Raw genomic sequence first — 9,658 nt, 5'->3', positions numbered from 1 at the left:
CTAACCACATATAGAAATCTTCCTACTTATTATTATGCCTTTGTCTATACCACTTTTAGTATAGCTGCTAGAGTGTATACGGCTTGTCCGTAAGGAAGTATTTTCTTATTACTATATTGTAACAGCCTTTTATATATCGTTTTTTAAACCTAGTTGGAATCTCTAGATCCTCTTCTTGTTCCAGTTTAGTAAGCTACTTAGCTCTTAGTATGCCTACCCTAGGCCTATTGATAATTCTTTATATAGGTGCTCTGTGTCTTATACGTCCTAATATACTAGATCTTTTATTTAGTTTCTATTCTTACTATAAGGTAATTTTTGCTCTAAATTCCTCTATAGTTTCTTTCTTTTTACGTCTTATAAGTAGATCCTTAAAGTCTTCTTACTTCTTAATCTTAGTATTAACTTTTTAATCTTTAGGCCGAATACTATATTCCCCTAGTAAGTCCTCTAGGTCTATATATCTGTCTCCTAATCTAGTTACTATTTATGCCGCAGATTCTTTAATCTAGTTAATAGTCCTTATTCGTGTCTTAAAGTCTTAGTTCTATAGGATTCTTAATTCTAAGCTTACTTCTAACTTAAGCTTTACTCCTGCCTTAGTTTAACTAGGCTTATTTAGTGTTCTTATCTTGTCTTAAAAGTCTTAAATCTTACTTATTTTGTCTTAAGAGTTTTATACCTATAGGAAACTTTATTCTAAGCTCATTTATATATCCTTAAACTGAGCTACTACCCTACTCCATCGGTTTCTGTCCGTTATAGGTCCTTAGGTCTACCTTATCTTATCTTAAGAATCTTAGTCGTCTCTTATCTCACTATAAGAATCTTAAGCCTTTGGCTTCTTACCTTTATTAAGTGCCGAAGTAGTTCGCTGTCCTACTTCTTTTGCGTCTTATAAAGTAATAGACATTATATCTAGTAGGGTCTTAATCCCTACTAATATTCCCTATTCTATAGTAGAATTATCCTCTACCTCTAGTATAATATCTTTGAGGTCTATACGCTCCTAGTAAGCTGCCTTTATTACCTTATTATTATAGAATGTTTTACCTTTATTAAATTTATCATCCTTAATGTCTAATCTATAAACTGGTTTATTAGTTCCTCTATACTCTGTAAATTTTAGCTCCTATAATTAATAGCTTGCGCCGTACTTAGCGTCTTTATAAATTTAGTATGCGTTATTATAATAAAACGCAAAACTTCTAATTAAACACTCTTTTGTTCCTTATAGTATACTATCGTCCCTCTATATATATATATCTTCCGCTACTAGTCTAGTTCCCTTTATTATATAGTAACTCTAACTATTTTTATAATCCCTCGCGAAATAACCTTATTTCCCGCAATTTATATAAGCTCCGTCTTTAAACTATTAACTTTACTATAGAGTCCGCCTAAACGTCTTCTGCTGCTAAGATCCCTAGTTTAGCCTCTACTCCTTAGTCCTATAATTACTAGATCCTTAACCTCTAGGTTTCTATAATTTCTTACTCTATCTTTTATAGGCTTCTTTAGTACTACTTAGGTCTATTAGCTCTGCGCCATACTATAGTTTCTAACTTAGCTTTGGTTAATGCGTACTCTACGCCTTATATAACTATAGAACTCTATCCTAACCTTTCTTAGCCTATTCCCTTTGGTAGATCCAATTATTAATCTTAATCGCTTAATCTATTAACTCCCTTAGGGTATCCACATCTTTTATTAGGATAATTACGTCCTAAACTTTAGCCTTAAGTCCCTACTTATACTGTGCCATAAGCGCCTTATTATTCTACTCTACTTATATTGCTAGCGTCTGGAACTATATTATATACTTAATCGCTAAGGTTCGTTATATAATATCTTAAAGTTTTCTTTTTGCCGTGGTCACTGCCTCTGGGTCTCTGAACATTTATATAAGTCGCTTTATAAACCCTTCCTAGCTTAAGAATATAAACCGTACCTCTTAGTTAATAGTCATTATTCCATTTACCTGGATTTCTATAAGGTAAGGCTTAAACCACTTAAGTGCTCTTCTTAATAGGAATAGTCCTGCATAGGCTATTTAATCTATAGGTGTTAATAGCTTTGCCCCTTCTTACGTAACTTTAAAGTGCATTTACGTAAGGAATCCCTTAAGCTTCGATCTTTCTCCTAAGAATCTCTCGATTGATGGTAGCTTAACCCTTATTACTCCTATTCTATTAACCCTTTCTTCTAGCGCCGCATTATTTGTTATTAACTGGTTAATTACCTCTTATAATTGTCTGACCGTTATAGGTTATTATAAATTAGTATCTGCTATACTGGTGTCACCTAACCTTAAAGTAGTTACTGCCGTCAATGGCGTTATGGTGGCTGCTTTTGGTAGCATATTATTTGACTTTCTGCACTTATTACCGTAATTAGGTAGTAATTATATAACAGAACCTTATAGTAGGTACTATAATAGGCTTATTATTAGGTTAGGTATATAGGTAAAGCAAGTTGAAGTTAATAACGTAATAATAACTAGTAGAGTGGTTGCCCAACAGATTAACTCTAATTATATTCTAAGAATTACTACTAGGAAGGAACTATCTAGGTAGGGACTATAGTCCTTTAAATACACAACCGTACTCCTAAGAAATCCTCCTTATATGTAATATACGTATACTCTATCTGCTCTATTACAGATTATATAGATCTTATAGATTATACAGATCACCCTATATAACATTAGTTACTATTCCTCGTTATATAGCTCTATCGGCTCCATTCTAAACCATGCCTAAATTAACCAACTAGCTTCTTCCGACTCCTCCCTAAGTAGTCGTAATATTGTACTTAAAGCGTCCGTAATAACTAGCAGAACTTAATAAACTTAAGATTAACGTGGCTACTATGGCCGTCTATAATAAGAAGTTAATAGCTATAGTATTAAGAGTCTTCCTAATTATTTTAACTCGCCTACTATACCTTTAGTTGCCAAGTATATTACTTAAAGTGTCGCAGCTAGGCTATATCGAGTTGCTAATTTAACTAGCCATTTTTACTTATTTTAATCGTATAGTTACCTACAGCTTCTACAGCTTCCTGCCATAGGCTTTCTATATACTAGTATCCCTTAAAAATAAAGAACGGTGGTATAATTTGGCCATATATACCAATTAAGTTAATCTATAACACCTACTCTCTAAAGCCGTCAACTGTCTTAAAATTGGTAATATTGCTTTATAGTATAACTACTTTAGCACTATAAGCAAAGCCTATAGTATAGCCAGTCTCATCTATATTCTAAATATCCAATTCAGCAATATTATACTAAGTCTTAGCATCGGTATAGTTATTAAAGAACTACTGTATACAGCTAGAATTATTAGCGGCAAGGGATCGTTCTATATTAAGCGAGCGTATATAGCAAATACGTAGTCCTTCCTGCCGTTTTAGAAACTTATATACCTAGTTTTCGCCCAGAGGATCAAGTAAAAGGTAGCGTAGAAGGTGGGTATATTCGCGCTGCAGTATAAGGTTAGAAAAGGCTCGAATAACGCGATATTAATATAGAAACCTGGATTTAGCAAGATATATATAATATTAAACTATTGCATCCTCACCAGCGGGATATATACGATATTAGTTAGTGTGGGCGACTTTATAAGACCTTTGCTTTCCATTAAGGCAATGGCGAAATATATTTAGATCAATTTCGTATACGGCTATATAGGCTTCTTTGCTTTTATAGTAGCCCAAATTCCAGGCCTTAGTAGCCAGCTATATCTTCTCTTCTGTATTAGGAGCTTAAGGCCAACGAGGCATAGTTAATAACGTTAATAATAAGGTTAATAGATAAGGAGGTTTGAAAAGTTTATAAGGCTACCGATATTTTCCGGCAGAATACCGAAATAGGAAACCGCTTTCCTAATTAGACAGGCGGTTAGATTTCCGTCATAACTAGGTGGACCGTCATAACCCGGTGACCTACGTTACGAGTGGTCTATACTTTTAGGTGTAGGTGTTCGAATTTTCAAACTCCCGCCAAGCCAGCTTTTAATTGGTTAGAAAACCCCGCCAAGCTAGCTTCTGGTTGGTTAGAAAAAAAGTTACGCGCGGTAAGTTATAGCAGAATCCACGTGACGAATATCAAAATATTATAAACATTAAAATGTCCTACCTAGGTGGATGAAAGCATGGTTTTTCTGCGAGACCCCAGATGCTGCCAAAAATAGGGCGGTGCCGCTTTAACGGGGTGAGCCGGGTGAGTTAGGTGATGCGACACCTAAGTATGGGTGACGATGCTCACTCTCGCTTACCCTCGCTCACTTATATGCAACTCATCACATAGTTACTTACCCGCTGCCCACTTACCGTCACCTAGCCTCACCCTGTAGCCCGAACCGACCTCCTTTTAAAGCGCTAATTTGGACTATAGAGGAAAGGATCCTAAGGAAGGGGGTCTGTGACTTTTCTATCTTTCCCCTCGAAATGTTACAAATAGCCTCTAGCTCTATTTGCTCCTCTCCATTACTTCCTACGCAATCTTTATTAATAATCCTTTTGCATTCTAGTTTATATTACGTTGCATAACTATAGCCTTAGCCGTCTATAGCTAAAAGGAAACCTACCGCCTATAAGCGCTAGGCACGCGCTATAGCTAACAGCTACTAAAGGGGAGCTTACTAAGAGAAAGATTCTATAAAGGATAAAAATAAATATATTAAAGTAACCGAAGAACTTTAAGACTGGGCTTTAATCCTATATAAGGAGTAGGTAGACTATAAATTACCTTTAAGAACTATGCTAACTTTAGGAAAATAGATAGATAGCAGCGGATAGTAATAATAAGGAGAAGTGCCTTACTAGAGGAGCGCAAGCTCCCAACCTAGCGACTATTAAGGATTTTATTCGCTTCTATATTAAAACCTTAAAAGGATAAATCTCTCTTAACCCTATCCGATTATCGGTATTAAATTTTATAGAAAGATTTTTTAGTAGCTTTAAGCGGCTTACTAATACTAAAATCAATATATAGGATAGGAGTAATGTTTTCCATATAAGTGTCTCTTATAGTGTTTACGAGATAATATCGCTAACCTGCAATACTACTAGTAGATCTATAATACTCTTATTAAAAATGGCACTATTAAGTATATAGAAAGGCCGAAATATAATTTTATAAAGCAGAATCTTATTAACCTCCTTAACTCTATATAGGCTATAGATAATCCTAAATTTATCCACAAACGCTACAGAATTTAGCTTATATTCGCTATTTTAAGTTTCTGTTTTTCTAGAGTAAGAATTGGCGCTTTTATTCCTAAGCTATTATAGAAAGATAGAGGTATACGCTATAAAGTAGGTAATATCTAGTATTAATTTTAAGCTATATCTAACTTTCTAGGATATTAAAATTTTTCTTTAGCGCGTTCCGGACGGCTAGGTTATAAATTATTAACTTAACTAGCGTTTTATAAAAAACAATTAAGATCTAAAATTTATAAAGTACTATACTCCCTAGCTACTCTACTTATTTTAGTAAGTAAGCTAATAATAGGGCTACTTAGGTTTAGAATTCTATTTATAGAGAATAAAGTCCTTAGATTTAACGCCGCGCTATTCCTTCTAGCACTCGCTTTTATAGACAATATACTCTTTAGGTATAATCCTCTAGCAGATTTATAGGAGTAAGAGATTATCTCTAGTAAGGATAAGGTAGTTCTTTAATAGAAAGAAGAGGCCTTAGAGAAACTAGTAATACGAATAATTTCTATAAATAGATGCATTTCTAAGGACGCGCCGTTTAATAATATGGTCTTTCATAAGCTATTACAACTGGCCTTAGAGAACTTGGGGTTCTTTAGGTGTATTACTATTTACTTAATATATTAAGGTTTAGCAAATAAAGTTAATAGTAAGTTAATATCCAGTTAGATACTTTCTTTTATTATATTCACGCTAATTACCTATATTTAATTTACTAACTATTTCTTTAAAAACGGTAACTAAGGCTAAATAGTCATAGCTTTTAAACTAGAGAGACCCTAAAATTTATAGCTAGGCTTATATCGCTAATATTATAGCAGTAAATATAATAGTAGTATATTTAGACAAGCTAGCTAAGACTTAGTATATCGAATATCTTTAGGGCGCTAGGAGGTACTAAGAATAGGGTCTTTTAATTATTCTACTAGCTAAAATAGAAGAATCTATTTCGTATAATCCGGAACTTATAAAGCTAGAGAAAAAAGCCTAATAGCTAAAACTAAGCGGTACTAATAAGAGTAAAATCTCTAATATAAAATTGGAGCTTAGACTCCATTATAAATAGATTAGGGAAAAAGCTTATTATTAGTACTAATAGGACTAGGTACGTAAGAGAAGGGATTAGAAGATTCTATCTCGAGGGAAAGAGCTTCTAAAAGATCCTGCTAAGACTAATATTATTAGGGATATCTTTAGAGTTATGCTAGAGCGCGCCCGTATCGCCAAAATATAGAAATCTATAAAAGTATTATTAAAGAAAGAGAAGCTAATAGTAGTTAAAGATCTCCTCTCCTTATATAAGCGAGACCTATAAGTTATCTACCAACTAGGAGAAGAGCCAATCAATAGAGAGTGTCTGATTAAAGGCTGCGGTAAGTATATACAAAGGTTGCCACCATCTACTACCTAAAGCTATACTATAATACTAATTAGTATAGTTTTAAAAAACCGCAACGAAGCAGCTATATCTACGGTTGCCGCCGTAGGGAACTTACTATAAGGCTTAGCCGAAAGGAACATAAGCTAATTTATTGCTTCCTATACTTTAAATAGTTTAGTAATAAGTAAAAATAGGAGACGTACTACCAAAATCATCTTACATCTATAGAGTCGTTTAGGTGTAAGATTACGATATATTAACACACCCTTATTCGTACCGGGTACTATACCTTCTACCTTTATAACGCCGGACTTTTAGTATTATTAAGAATATAGTAGTAGATAAGGAGCACTAAGTTATAGGATTATATAGAGATCCACATCAATAACCGTACCTGGCCCTCTCCCTACCTAGATAATCAGTGTAAGATATTAGATAGTATAGCGTTATATTACTATTATCTAAGCAATTTTTATAGTTTCTGGCGGTATGTCTTAAACCGTTACGGGAACAGAGATTATCTTAAAGAAGACGAGGTAGAAGGTAACCTTAAAGACAAGATTAAGATAGCTAAGAAATATAAGAGGAGTAATATAAGTCAAGGCCAAAGCAAATAGAGGTTGGAATCTCCGGACTAAAAAAAATAGGTAGGTATAGATTCCTTACGTTTTATTAAGTGGTACTATTCCTAGTTCGATAACCTATAGAGTAAAAGCGTAGGTCTACACCCCACTCTAGCGTTTAAGACCGTCTCTATACCACCTCGTAGTATAAGCGTTATAAGCGATAAGAGTTCTTAGAGTCTTCCTAGCTTAGACCTCTATATATCAAATACGGCCTCTAAAACCGAGATTTTAGGAAATAAAGATACGATTAATGAGGATAAGATTAATCTACGTTTGAGATAGTAGTCTATAGGCTTGGTGCCTAGCTATCCTATCGGTTTATATAGTTATACTACGCCAAAAGAGTATTCAACCTTAGAAATTGTAGATTTGATATTGTTAGACTAATAAAAGACCGATTTTTATATTTTCCATTTTTATGGTTTGGTTTATATAATATTCTATCTACGTGTTTATAATATAAGAGCTACCTTATATCGTGAACTTTGGATAAAAGATCAGATATATAAAATATGTATATTGACTTGTTATATGCCTGTTTTAGAAATAGCACTCTCCTTAATGCCCTCTTAACTTTTACTACATTTGAACTATTATGGTGTGTTATGATATCTACTGCTATATAAAGCTTAGGATATATATTTATAAAGAGCTTAAGTATTGACTTAACCTTACTATAATACAGCCCCTTTACAGCTAATTTACTTCCTACTTGATCCGCTTCCTCTCTCCTAAGCTTAATTGAAACCTAAAATACCTCTTATACTTAACCGAAACATCCTCTTTAGTATTAAGCGTCGTACCTCTCTATAGCGGTAATAGTTGTAGTATACCTAGCGATAGAGCATTATTATAATAATTTTAGTATACCCGGCAGCCGTAGTTATCTTAAGTATAAATTAAGTAGGTAAACTCTACCTATTAATGTTATTTAGGATTATATAACAGTTGCAGTATATCTAGCTGCTGCAGCTATATCTAACGCTCTTCCTAACTACTAGGTCTAGGAGCCCATGCTCTAGCCCGTCCTATCTTTAAGCATCCCGCTAAATTGTAGATTGCCCCGCTATTACGGCTATTATTAAAACTTCTCCTAGCTCCTAAATCCGGCCTAAGAAAGTATAGCCCTTAGTATTATCGAGAGAACTAGTAAGAGCCTAGAGACTTTTATAAGTTCTATAGATATTAACTATAGACCTAGTATCCCTTAAACTACCTCTACTAATGCTTTGTTTAGGCAGTAGGGCTACTAGGCGCTCTAGGGTAATTGATGCAGTTTTAATATATAGATAGTCGAGTAGGTCTAGAGCAGTTTATAGGTTTGTAGACTTTTATTAGAAGCTGCTTATAATATCAAGCCCAGAGGAGTAGCAACGGTAGAAAGAGCCTGTTACTCTCTCGGCTATTCTAATCGAGGTTTATATAAAAAGCGGTTAATAAAAACCGCTATATAAAAAAAAGCCTAACGTAATATAGTAATACACCCAAGATATAAATAAATTTAAGACTTTTTCTATATACCTGCTAAGTTATTACTACGCTACACTTAATTTAGTATAAGAAATTGATCTAAACCTAGGCCTTGCTAGTTAGGTAGGGGGGTAAACTCTAACTTAGACTTTACTTCCTGCATAGCCTAGTAAGAGCTAATTACAGATTTTCTAAAATGATCTGCTATCTACGCCCAATTGTTTATTGTCTACTACATTTGTTAAATATTAGCTTAGGCTGCTTAGAGTGCAGGTCTTAGTTCGTTTACTTCCTCCTCTACGTATCCTTTTAATTTAGACTCTTTAATTGCCTAATCCCGCTAATAGTTAAGCTTAACGGTTAATCTGCTATTCTCTGCTTCTAATTTTTTAATTTTCCTTATAAAGCTTACGTCTTCTTACTAAGAAGTATCCTCCTTTAAATAATCTGTGCAATATATAGATGTACTAGCGGGAATAGCTTTAAACGATACACCTACGTTACGGTATAGTTCTATATACGCTCTAATTAAATGCTTACTTATATATTTTCTAAATAAATGCCGCTTCTTAGGCAGAAATGTCTAATTATAAGGATTATTAGGACCCGCAATTAGACGGACTCGTGACGGTTTAATTGAGATCCCTAATTTACTAGCTTTAAAACTTAATTAGTAACTCTAGTCCGCTAGTTAAAAGTTCTATACCCTTATAAATATATTTAGATAACCGTTGTTAACACTAAGTCCTCCACTTAGCACGCTTAATATTTGCTCTTTAAGGCAAAGCTATTCTAGGATTGAATTTTTATCTTATCTATATATAGGCCCCTTAAAATTTAAATATTTCTAGAGTATTCTTATCCTAAAAAACCAAAAATTTAGGAAAGGGATTATTTCGCCCTAGGTATCCCGGAATAGCTAGTGGTAAAATTGGCTCTAGTTAGAATTTAG

The sequence above is a fragment of the Cenococcum geophilum genome, assembly GCF_001692895.1.
Source record: "Cenococcum geophilum 1.58 unplaced genomic scaffold K441scaffold_14, whole genome shotgun sequence".
In the NCBI taxonomy this organism is placed as follows: Eukaryota; Fungi; Ascomycota; class Dothideomycetes; order Gloniales; family Gloniaceae; genus Cenococcum; species Cenococcum geophilum.
The sequence above is the reverse complement of the archived record's forward strand: the minus strand, read 5'-3'. Positions refer to the sequence as shown.